General features: G+C 40.1%; 1 protein-coding gene across 5 annotated transcripts in view; it reads right to left on the minus strand.

The window, feature by feature from the left end:
* Positions 1 to 12,993, minus strand: part of SYN3 (synapsin III) — a 443,568-nt gene that overhangs the window by 409,464 nt on the left and 21,111 nt on the right. The window contains exon 1 of one of the 5 annotated variants that reach the window (XM_032416358.1): positions 10,338 to 10,359. The exons of the other annotated variants lie outside the window; for them this stretch is intronic. The gene's annotated coding sequence lies outside the window, so the exon portion shown is untranslated. Of the gene's footprint in view, positions 1 to 10,337; positions 10,360 to 12,993 lie in introns of those variants that run through there. 5 annotated transcript variants of the gene reach the window in all.

Here is a 12,993-nt window from a genome sequence, read left to right on the forward strand (position 1 = left end):
CTGCTTTTCTGAACAGAAGAAAAAAAGTTAAAAAAAAAAACCCAGATTATTCACTTGAGATCTAGATATCCCATTGAGAAAAATGATTACTTAAATGATACAATTAGACCCCTCATAGTTTTTTATTATTATTTTATATTTTTATTGAAGTAAAATTTACTTCCACTGAGATGCACAGTTCTCAAGTGTACAATTCTTTGAGTTTTGATATATGGGTACACTGATATAAGATTTATTATATTTATGTCACCTCAGGAAGTGCTCTTGTGCCCCTTTCTGGTCAGCCCACACAGCCTCATAGGCAAACACTCTTCTGATGTCTGTCACCGTATATTAATTTTACCTCTTCTTAAACTTCATATAAATGTAATCATATGTATTAATCTTCTGTGAAAGTGCTTCCTGCTCTCAACAGAGTGGTTTTCAGACTCATCTAGGCTACACGTATCAATAGTCATTCTGTTTTTCAATCGCCGAGTAGCACTCCACTGGATGAATAAACCACAAATTTTTACATCCTCTCCTGTTGATGGGCATTTGAAATGTTTCCAGTTTGAGGGTATTATGAATAGGATTGTTATTATAAGGATTTTTCATTTAAGCATTTTTGTGGGAAAAGGAAGAATGAGTGAGAGAAAGAGAGAGAGAGAAAGGGAGACTTTTCTTCAGGAAAATATCTAGAAGCAAATTTATTGGATCATAGGGTAGAAATATATTTACCTTTATAAGAAACCATCAAAAGGTTTCCCATAGTGGTTGTGTTATTTTGCACATTTCACTTGAGGGTTCTGGTTGCTTTATATCCTTAACAACACTTGGTTGTTATCAGTCTTTAATCTTAGCCATTCCAGTGGATGTAAAATAGTGTCTAATTGTATTTTTAATTTATTTACTCTGATACCGAAGGAGGTTGAGCAATTTCCATGGGTTTACTGGCCATTGATATATCTTCTCTGGTGAAGTGTCTGTTTAAATCTTTGGCCCATTTTTTTTTTTTTTTTTAACAAGTCTGACAATCTCTGCAATGTTTATTTTTTTCCTCTTTTTTATTGTTATGTTAATCACCATACATCATTTTTATTGTTATGTTAATCACCATACATCATTAGTTTTTGATGTAGTGTTCCATGATTCATTGTTTGTGCATAACACCCAGTGCTCCATGCTGAACGTGCCCTCTTTAATACCCATCACCAGGCTAACCCATCCCCCCACCCCCCTCCCCTCTAGAACCCTGTTTGTTTTTCAGAGTTCTTTGGCCCATTTTTAAAATGTGGGTTATTTATATTTTTATTATTGATTTGTATTATTTGACTAGGAGTTCTTTATACATTCTGGATATAAGTCCTTTGTCAGATATGCATGCTGTGAACATTTTCTCTGTCTTTGGTTTGCCATTTCATGTCCTTCATGAACAGAAGTTTGATAGAATAAAATAACTCTTATGAAAAGTTGTTTACTTGAAATAAAAACATTACAATGAGAATAAAATTTATATTATAGGATGAGACTACACTTCCATATTTTGGTTATTAGGAATATTTTATATGTACATACAAAAATGTATATATACACACATAAGTACACATATCTATATGTACATATATGAAATCTGTTACATAAATCTGTAGATGTTTTGATAAACAAAAGTTTAAAATTTTATGAAGTCCAAGTTACCAGATTTTTCTTATGATTAGACCTTTCTGTATCTGCTTTTAAAAATCTTTGCCAACCCCAAGATCATGATGATATTGTCTCCTAATCTCTTACAGAAACTGTATAGTTTTAGCTTTTCTATTTAGGTCTATAATCCATCCAAACTTGATTTTTGGAGTGGTGTGAGGTGGGTTCATTTATCCAGTTTTCCAGCACCATTTATGAAAATATTTTCTTCCCAATGAATTGCTTTGGTGGCTTTCTTGGCACCAATGAATTGTATATGTATGGGTCTATCTCTGGACTCTTTCTTATGCTCCATTGATCTGTTTGTCCTTACACAGTCTTGGCTACTGTGGCTTTACAGAAAGGTCTAAAATCGGACACAATGAGTCCCCGAACTTAGATTTTCTTTCTCAAGATTGTTTAGAGTATTCTAGGTCCTGTTTCCATATACATTTTAAAATCAACTTGTATGAAAAAGTCTGTTGGGATATGGTTTGGGATTATATAGAATCTACAGCTCAGTTTGGGTAGATATAACATCTCAACACTACTAAATGTTTTATGAACATGGTAGAGCACTCAACTTACTAACTACAGTTTCTCTCAGAAATGTTTTGTGATTTTCAATATAGAAGTGTTGCACATACTTTGTTAAACTGATTCCTAATATTTCTTCCGTGTTTTTTTGGGGGGGGGGACGGGGATGGTATTTTAAAAGACTCTGTTCTCTAAGTTTCATTTTCCATTTGTTTGCTGCTAGTATCATATATTTGTCAATTATTGTCAGTATGTTGACGTGATAAATTCAATTATTGTTTCTAGTGGTTGTTTACAGATTTCCTAAGATTTTCTATTTAAGTAATCACGTCATCTACAAATAGAGATATCTTTACTTCTCCTTTTCCAAACTTAATGCCTTTCCTTTTTTCACCTCTTTTATTACAGTGCCTAGGACCTCCACCACTGAATAGAAATGATGAAAGTAGACACCTACCTTTTCTCAATCTTAGGGGGAAAACGTTCACTATCTCACATTACTAAGATGTTAGTTGTAGGTTTTTGTAAATGCACTTTATCAGACTGAGACAGTTCTCTAGTAGTCTTAGTTGCCCGAGATTTTTATCATGAATGGACGTTGAATTTGCCAACTGATTTTCAACTGAGAAGAACTATAGTTTTTAAAATCACTTATTTGCTTAATGTGGTGAATCAACTGATTGATTGATTTTCCAATGCTAAACCAAACTTGCATTCCTGAGATAAATCCCACTTGGTTATGGTGAATTACCAGTTTTACATATTGCTATATTCAATCTGATATTTTGTTGAGGATTTTTGCATCCATGTTGATGAAAAATACTGGTCTATAATTTCCTTTCCTGGTAATATCTTTGCTAGATTTTGGTACCAGGGTAATGTTGAGCTCACAGAATATGCTGGGAAATGTTCCTGCCTTTCTCTTTTCTGAAAGAGTTTATGTAATATTGGTACTATCTTTTTTCTTAAATTATTGGAAGAATTCAACAGTGAGGTCATCTGGGGCTGATGTTTTCTTCATGGAAAAGTTTTTAATAATGAACTCAATCTGTTATATAAATCTATTCATATTCTCTTTCTTATATCAGTATTTGCAATATGTGATTTCAAGCAATTTGTCCATTCTTAATTGTGAAATCTACTGGCATAAAGTAATTATAATATTTTTTTAAATTATCCTTTCACTTTCTGTAGGATCTGCAGTGGTTTTCCCTGATATTCTTGACACTGGTAATTTGCTGTCTCTCTCTTTTGGATTAATCTGTGTTGCTAGGAATTTACAAATTTTATTAATCTTTTAAAGAACCAATTTGCAGCTTTTCCAATATTCTCCATTGTTTGTTTTCTATTTCACATGTATCTGCTCTTTATTCTCTTTATACTTCCTCTCTTCTCCTTATTTTAGGTTTAAGGGTTTGATTTTTTTCCCCTAGATTCTTAAAATAGAAATGTAAATCATTAATTTTAAACCTTTCATCTCTTCTAATATAAGCATTTAAAGCAATGCATTTCCCTCTATGCCCTGCTTTAGCTGCATCTCAGAAACTTGGCATTTCATTATTTTCATTATTGTTCAATTCAAATTATTCTTAATTTCTTTGTGATTTTTTTTCTCATGTATTATTTAAACATCTTTAATTTTCAAATTCCACTACTCTTTCAGATAATTTATTATTGTTGCTTTTAATATTCATTTGTTTGCAATGAACATAGTCTATAAGGCTTAATCCTTTGACATCTCTGACATTCACTGAAATTAATGTTATGGCTCAGTAGGCTCTATCTTGATGAATGTTCATTTGCACTTGAAAAGAATGGGTATTCTGCAGTTGTTCAGGGTAATGTTCTATAAATATCAATTGGATTGTTGCAAGTCAGTTCCTCAGCCAGGAAGATGACTCTGCTATGGTGATTTGCAAGCAGGACGTTTATTGGAGAGTGCTCCCAAGATTAACAGCTGTAGGCAAGTATGAAAAGCAGAAATGAATTGAACTGCAATACAGTTTTAACAGAGGCATCAGTCAATCTTATTGAGGAGGGAGCTGGGCATCTCTTTAGGCTTTCCTCATTTTCCAGACACTCTGTTAACCTATACTCTGTCTGCTGACTTGTCAAACCAATACAGCTGCAGCTTTCCGCTTTGGTTTAGCTGCTCCATGCCATGTGGACTGGGGAATGCTTTCAGGGAAGAGCCACATAAATGTAGATCTCACTTAGTGGATGTGATTCTCTTCTTTCAAGGGTAAAATCCCCTCCAGATTCTACCTCCTTTTTGTTTCTCTCCAGGAACCTCAAATAGATTCTTTTAAATATTTTACCCAAAGTTTATAATTATCATCTATGAGAGGATTAGTCCAACACGAGCTACCGAGTTATTACTCAGTCTGAACCTCTTCCATTTTTAAACTACTGGATAGAAAAGTTAATAAAATACTAGAGTTGACAGGACTTCAGAGATTACTTAACAACCTTTTCTTTAGGAACTCTGGTCAATCTTACACTGGTGGGAATTCCATACCTGCCGACAAATCACCTCATTATCCTTTGACCAACTCCAATGTTAGTCAAAGGCTCACCCTGTAACTTCTCCCCACTGCAGGTCCCAGTGGAGCTTACAGTGGTAGAGGGAAGCAGATAATAAACAAGTGAACAAATATTCATGGATTGGGGCAAGTGCTAGTGAGGAATACAGAGAGATTTTATAAAGATTAACATGGGGGTGGGTCAGAGGAGGGCTCTCTGAGGTGAACTTTAAGCTGAGACATGAAAGATGAGGGGAAAGAGAAGTACATATGCAAAGGTCCTAAAGTAGGAAAGAGCTAGGTACATTTGAAGAATAGAAGGAAGGCCAGCTCAACCAGGAAACAAGACAGAGATTTTTATAAGAAAATGTTTAGAGAAATTGAGGGACAAGATCATGGAGGACAATATTGATAATAATTTTGATTTTAATTCAAGTGTGAATGTAAGCAAGAGATAGACATAATCTAGTCTACCTGGCCCCTGAGTGGAAAACAGACTGTAGAGAATGTGGATAGAAGCAGCCAGACCAGTTAGGAAGCTGTTGCAGTCATTTGGATCCTTAGGTATGAAAGAAGAGAGTTGGATTATGTGATTTGCAAGGTATTTTCCTATTCTGTGGGTCACTCATTTCTTGTGCCATTGGACACTGGATATCTCTTCAGTGCCAAATATAATCTGATAGTGAGACAAAGTGGGAATGAGAGGGATTCTGGGAGGAAAAGAAGGGCAGGAAGTCTCTCTCTGGGACAGAATGGAGTAGGCCAGGGTAGTACTCAGCCCTATGCTGCCCCACAAATGGCCACTAGAGGGCAGGAGTGGCCACACCAGAAAAGAAAAATAAAATTAAAAAAAAAAAAAATCCCCAAACTTTGCAAGCTTATTTCTTGGAGGCTGTGGCCAGAATGAAGACTTTACTGAGAAGGGTAAAAAAAGGTTGAAGACTTCTCAGAATTGTTGGTTGAGCCACAAGACAGAAGTAAGGCACAAGTTTTTCATAAAAGTGGGAAAGAGGGGGCACTAGGGTGGCCAAGGAGGCGCGCCAGGGTGGCTCAGTCAGTTAAGCATCCAACTCTTGATTTTGGCTTGGGTCATGATCTTGGGGTCGTGAGATGAGCCCTGTGTCGGGCTCCCCACTCAGCAGGTAGTCTGCTTGAGATTTTCTCTCTCTACCTCCCCCTGCCCCCCACCCACTTGTACTCTCTAAATAAATAAATAAATCAAATCTTAAAAAAAAAAAAGTGGGAAAGACTCCATAAGAATGAGAGCTGCCCCACAATAGTAACACTGGCTACTTTAGGAAAAGATGAGCAACTGATCAGCCTACACAGGAGAGTGAACATCTCTGCTCGGATGTCTCACAGACACCCCAGATTCACTTCCTTGCTCATTCTCAAATGAGTTATGCACTTGGGCCCCCCCACTTCCTCCCAGAAGCACCACTATCTGTCCAATCACTCAGGCCGAAACTGGACTCTCATACTTTGCTCCTTCTTGACCCTCACCATTTCAGCCACTCAGTCACCAGGCCCTGTCAATGCTCTCTCCCAGCATCTTTAATATCCTCTACTCCTCTCCATCATTCCTACCATAGACTTGGTTCACATGCTGATAAATTTAAAAATGAGACAAAGACCTTAACAGACATCTTACCAACAAAGATAAGACAGATGGCAAATAAATATATGAAAAGATGGTCCACATTGAATGTCACCAGGAAAATGCAAATTAAAAGAACAACAAGATACTACTACACCTATTAGAATGGAACACTGACAACACCAAATGCCGGTGAGGATGTGGAGCAACAGATGGCTGATGGGAATGCAAAATGATAAAGCCACTCTGGAAGACAGTATGATGGTTTCTTATAAAACTAAACATACCCTTACCATACTATCCAGCAATCATGCTCCTTGGTATTTACTCAATGGAGCTGAAAACTTATGACCACGCAAAACCCCACCAATCTTATTTATATTAGCATGTTTACTCATAATTGCCAAAACTTAGAAGCAACCAAGATGTCCTTCAGTAGTGAATGAATAAATCAACTGTGGTAATCCAGACAATGGAATATTATTCAGTGGAAAAAAGAAATGAGCTATCAAGCCATGCAAAGACATGGAAAACCTTACATGTGCATTACTAAGTGAAAGAAGCAAGTTTGAAACACTACATACAGTGTAATTGTAATTATAACTATATTATATTCTAGAAAAGGCAAAATTATGAAGACAGTAAAATGACCAGTGGTTGCCTGGAGTTGCTGGGGCTAGGGGGTGGGTACTGAATAGGCAGAGCACAGAGGATTTCTAGAACAGCATAAATATTCTGTATGATACCATACTGATGGATACATGTTACTATACATTTGTCCAATCCCACAGAATATACAACACCAAGAGTGAACCATAAAGTAAACTACAGACTTGGGGTGATTATGATTTGTCAATGTAGATTCATCAATTATAACAAACGTACCACTCAGGTGGGGAAGTTGATGAAGGAAAGGCTAGGCGTGTGTGCGAGTAGGGGACATATAATAAATCTCTGTACCTTCCCCTTAGTTTGTTGTGAACCTTAAGCTAAAAAAAAAAATAATGCCTTTCTGAAAAAAAAAAAAAGGGATGGGTTCTTAAGTGCAAGACCTCTACCAAATCCAACTAAAGACTATCATGGTCTCAGCATTCTGGCCCTGGAAACAGCAGGACAGAGGGAGTAAGCCTGAAGGTTAAGCCCACGGACCCTGGGGCCAGATGGCCTGTGTTCTAATCACAGCTCTGCTACTTACTACCTACATGGCCTCAGGTAGATTTCTTAACCTCTCTGTGCCTCAGTTTTCTCACCTGTAAGGTGGGGACAGTCTAATAGTATCTAGAACAAATCTAGAATATACCTAGAATAGGGCTGGCATATGATGAGCAATCTGTATTAGCTGCTGTTATTATTCTGATTGTTGTTTATTTTTTAATTTTATTATGTTATGTTAATCACCATACAGTACATCATTAGTTTTTGATGTAGTGTTCCATGATTCATTGTTTGCATGTAACACCCAGTGCTCCATTCAATACGTGCCCTTTTTAATACCCATCATCAGGCTAACCCATCCCCCTTTAGACAGTGTGCATGTCCCATTGCCTGAAGGTCTAAACAGTGTGGTCAGCATTAGTTGGGGAGACAATGCGGCAGGGACTGCAGTATTTACATGAGAACTGGCTTTGGAAAGGATCTGCCTTTGAGACCCAGCTCTGCCTCTTGCAGCTGAGTAACCTCCAGGCTACAGGTTCTTAATCTGCAAAGCAGAGATAAGAATCCCTGCCCTTCCTACTTCACAGGTCTTGGAGTAGACCAAAAGAAAATGTATTAAGTTGCTTTTCCAAAATATTTACTTTTTAAGCTAACAGAGTAAAACAGACTTTTTAGTGTAGAGTTCTATGAATTTTAACACATTTATGTAACCACCCCCACATCCAGGGTACAGAACAGTTCCATCACCCCACATGGAATTGCTTTTTAATCTTTAAAGTGCTCTGCAAATGTCAATGGCATAATGTTTCACAGGCTATTACCTGGATCTCCTACAATGGGACGTTAGCTAAGGAACATTGGAGGCCCGGCACATATCGTAGAAAATAAAGGAAGATAAATTTCAACGATTGAACTTCCTGCTCACCAGTTGCCTTTGCCCTGGCTGTTCCTCCACCTGGAACACTCTTTCTACAGAAACCTGCATGGCTCACCCCCTCATGTCTTTCAGATCTTTGCTCAAATGTCACCTTCTCAGTGAGGCCTCCTCCTGACCACCCAATGTTAAACCGTCTGGTACTTTGGATCTCTCCTTCCCCATTCCACTTGTTTTTTCAATAGCATGCATTGCCTTCCATAAAACTATATACTTACTGGGGCACTTGGGTGGCTCGGCCAGTTAAGTGGCCTGCTCTTGATTTCGGCTCAGGTCATGATCTCATGGTTGTGAGATCGAGCCCTGTGTCAGGCTCCTCACTCAGTGGGGAGTCTGCTTGAGATTCTCTCTCTCCCTCTGTCCCTCCCCACCCCCATGTGTGCTCTCTCTCTCTCTCTCAAATAAGTAAATCTTAAAAAAAAAACTATATACTTATTTATTTTGCTTATTGTTGATTCTCTGCTCCCTCTGATAGAAAGTCCCCAAGAACAGAGATTATTGTCTGATTGGTTCACTGCTGTATCCCAAGGACTTAGAAAAGCACCTAGCATGTAGTAGGAATCAATAAATATTTGTTGCGGGAATCTGTTTAAAATAACATGAATGAAATTAAACCACACTCACCTTTTGCTTGTAAAGACTAAAAGTGTGATTATGTACAAGAAAAGAAGCTATCACAGCGTCTGACACATAAGCCTAAGCTGAACCACAACTGGAATAATGCAAAGGAATATCTGATCTAATTTTTAGTGCGCTCTTTCCTCATGTGAGTAAAAGTCTCATAAATTCTCTCTCCACCTTCTGTTCGGCGAATGCTGACAGATTTTCTTCTTCCTTCCCCATTAGGAACAAGCATTTGAGTAATTAAGAGCTGCTAAAACCCTTTATGCATGAGCAGGAAGTTTAAAAATTCATGGAGACAACATGGGCGTGGCTTCATCAATATACTGATGAGCATGGGCAGCGTGGGAGCCTAGGGTGAGCCTGAGAATCCAGAGGCTGTGCCACTCAAGTTGCAAAGCTAAGAGACACTTAATTACCTGAAGAAAGGTCAAACCTGCATCTGCCAAGGGAGCAGCTCCATCTCCACATACAGACAGACCTGCGGGGTTTTTCATCTGCAGAGCTCTGTTCCAGCCACATCTACATGAAAGTGTGTGCTGTCTTTGATGAGTTCCAATCCACTCACACAGGCCTTGATCTCCTGTGAGTGGCAACACTCTAGTTCCCACAGATGGGACACTGTGAGTCCCCAGCCAAGGAGGATTTGGGCTTTAGAGCTAGGATTTGTGGGTGAGAGAGGCTTCTGCACCAATAACTCCCTCCCCTTGTTGGAGAGCACCCTGGGGTGTCAGGAAATTTTATGGGAGAGAGTCTCCTAGGGATCAAGAGAAGTGAAAGTCTTCCATTTATTTGAGACCACCCACCCCAATTCAAAATATATTCAAATAGATAAATGCCAAAAGAGGGTCACAAAAAAATATGCATGTACATGAGCATTTACATCAAACAAATTCAAGTTTTTGACCTAAAATTATAAAGCAACTATAACTGTTACCTACAAAATAACCACAGGATTTATTTACAGACAGAATTTATAAAGCTTTCCAGGCAGCACCAGGTAGGATTGGGACACAAGCTTAGTGTTACCTGACAATCACACTGGCTTGTCTCTGACTGATCCAGACCTTCATCTGAGGGTCATGTCAAAAATCTAAAAAGAGGCTCTTGATCACCTGAGGTCTGGAGCTAAATGGCCATCTTGGGCCCCCTCTGTGATTACTGCCCATGATGGGCCCTTAAGATAAATAAAGGTGATTTTTAGCAATGTTACCTTACTACAAAATAAATCATATGCAGTTTGGGGGTAGGTTTCACAATATCATTTCCAGGGATTTTTATTCTAAACTAGGGCCAGAGAGGTACCTACCCACTTTGGTGATCGTCTAGAATGCAGGCCCCTCTGGGCAAGCCCCACTCCCAAGGGTGAGCAGCTCTGCTTCCATCACCACTTCATATTCACGCCAGTTAGGCTCAACCCCCACAGATACCTCCCTAGTTCTCCTTCTGCTGCTTCTCCAATGCTCCATGGATTCTGTCTCTAAATGACTCTGGCATCCAATCTCGTCTCTCTCCTCCCTGCAGGGCCGGGCCACACTCATCTCTCTTGGGTGCAAGTGTGACACCTGCAAACCTGCTTCCACTTTCAGTCCCCTGTCTACATGGAAGCCAAATGACCTCTTGGGCACTTAGTCTAGACATGATCATGTCACTTCCTGCAGAAAATTTTTCTGTGGTTGCCATGGCCTCCAAGATAAGGTCATCCACATTCAGGCTGGAAACTCCAGCCCTCTCACCCCAGCTTGGATCAGACCACTCCTGCTCACCCCACCCTCCTTTCCTTTCTCTGGCTCAGTCTTATCTGTTAACTCACTCTTCAGGATGCCTTCCCTGATCCTTTGCTCCCCATGTGCTAACCACAGGGCTCCCTGAACATGGGAGGTCCTTTCTCAAGGACAGCTCTTCCACATGCAGTGACCTCTGCCTGGCACAGCCTTCTCCACACATCATGGTTAAGTGTCCCCTTCCTTCAGCACTCACCTCACTCATTCGGGATGGCCTTCCTGACCACCCCCAGCACCCTCCAGGCTGGGTAAGGGGGGTGTTCCAGTGTTTTTGGAAACCACTCTTGGGTTTCTTTCCATCAGAGGCTGATTGCTCTGTTGGTTTACAAATCTCAAACTCCATTATGCACCCATATCACCTGGAACTCCTAACAACACAAATTCCCAGGCTTTACCCTCAGAGGCTCTGATTTTGCAGGCTAGAAAAATGGCCCAGAATGTGCATTTAACAAGCTCTCCAAATGATCCAAATGATTTGCTGCAGCTGGTGTATGTGCCACATTTTAGGAAATACTCCTGTCGACCAGAATCTCCAAAATGGGAAGTATATCCCCTAGGGCTTTTCAAAATGATGCACTGGAGTGCAGGAAAAAAATTATTTGAACTTTTTATTTCCAAATTTTCAATCTAAATTCTTTTTGTGTGTACATTTTACAGTTATAGTATATTAGTAAAGTATTCATGATTTATACACAGATGAACACACTTATGTTGGGGTGAGTAATTTTATAGTTTGAATTATTAGTTACAATTCTGTACTCCTCTCAGAATCTTCACAGTTTGTCAAGTGACTTTGCAGTTCTTTTCACTACAAGCTGAGTGACTCCCTTGCCCACTGACTTTGGGCTCGGCCATGTGACTAGTTTTGGCTGATGTGATAGTACACCAGTTCTGAGCCACAGACCTAAGAGACACCATGTGTTTCCACTTGCCCTCTGGTACCTCTGCCAATGTCCTGAGAACATGTCCCATGGATCCAAGGAGGAATAGAGACACTTGGAGAAGAACTAGACTCAAGCAGGACCTTAGAGCCGCCCAGACGAGCCCAACCAAGATCAATCAGCTCCCAGTCAACTGGAAGATGCATGAGCAAAACAAATGCTTATCATCTACACCATTAAGTTTGTGATTGTTTGTCATAGTAGTGGCTCCTAATACAGCAATGACTGGCTTACGTCTCAGGATCACTGAGGGCAGGGTCTGTGATTCAGCTCTGTATCCACAGCACCTTGAACAACCTCAGTAGGTAACGGAATTAGTTAATTGATTGATTCTCTATTTCCTGAGAAAATTCTAATCAATACTCTCTGTGGCCCTGTTTGAAAGGATTTAGGATTAACTCACTTTTCTATTTTTTTTTTTTAAGATTTTATTTATTTATTTGACAGAGAGAGAGACAGCAAGAGAGAGAACACAAGCAGGGGGAGTGGGAGAGGGAGAAGCAGGCCTCCCGCTGAGCAGGAAGTCCAAAGCAGGGCTCGATCCCAGGACCCTGGGATCATGACCTGAGCCGAATGCAGACGCTTAACGACTGAGCCACCCAGGTGCCCATAACTCACTTTTCTAAAACCAACTATAAGGGCTGGGGCTTCTCAGGTCCCCAGATCACCTTTTCTGTCAGTCACATGCAGAACTTGTCCAAGGGTACCCCAGGCTCCTGTATAAACCTGAGGTCAACATACCACTGCCTATTACCCCTAACATTAAATTTCTGAGTGACCCAAGGGCTGACCTTGCTTAGGTTGTTTTCTTTTCTGTGATCAGTTGGGCTCTCCCATTCACCAGCTGCCAGTAATCCAATAAGACTGCAGTATCCAATCTCTGTCTTGAATCCATGACTGGGGTCCTGGAGCTCTCCTTCAAGGACAGGCCCTGCTGGGGTCGTGTTCCCCCAGGGGGATCCAATTCCCAACTCCTGGGAGAGCACCTGCAACTCCTAGAGCTATGGCTGCCATGCCCATCTACCTGGATGGAAACCCAAGTGCTAGCCACTTCCAGGCTCAGAGCTGTGAATGCTCTGCTCTCTCAATCCCTGCCAGTGAAAACCCAGAAAGCCCCTCTGTCCTGATTTTGTTGAGAAAACCTGGCTATTGTATACAATGGGAAAACTTAGTATCCAAGGGAACATCCAAGTCTCTGGACACATCACTGTGGGTCTGTGTTCCCCAGTGCCCATGCCCT

The sequence above is a fragment of the Phoca vitulina genome, unplaced genomic scaffold, assembly GCF_004348235.1.
Source record: "Phoca vitulina isolate PV1807 unplaced genomic scaffold, GSC_HSeal_1.0 scaffold19, whole genome shotgun sequence".
Classification (NCBI taxonomy): Eukaryota; Metazoa; Chordata; class Mammalia; order Carnivora; family Phocidae; genus Phoca; species Phoca vitulina.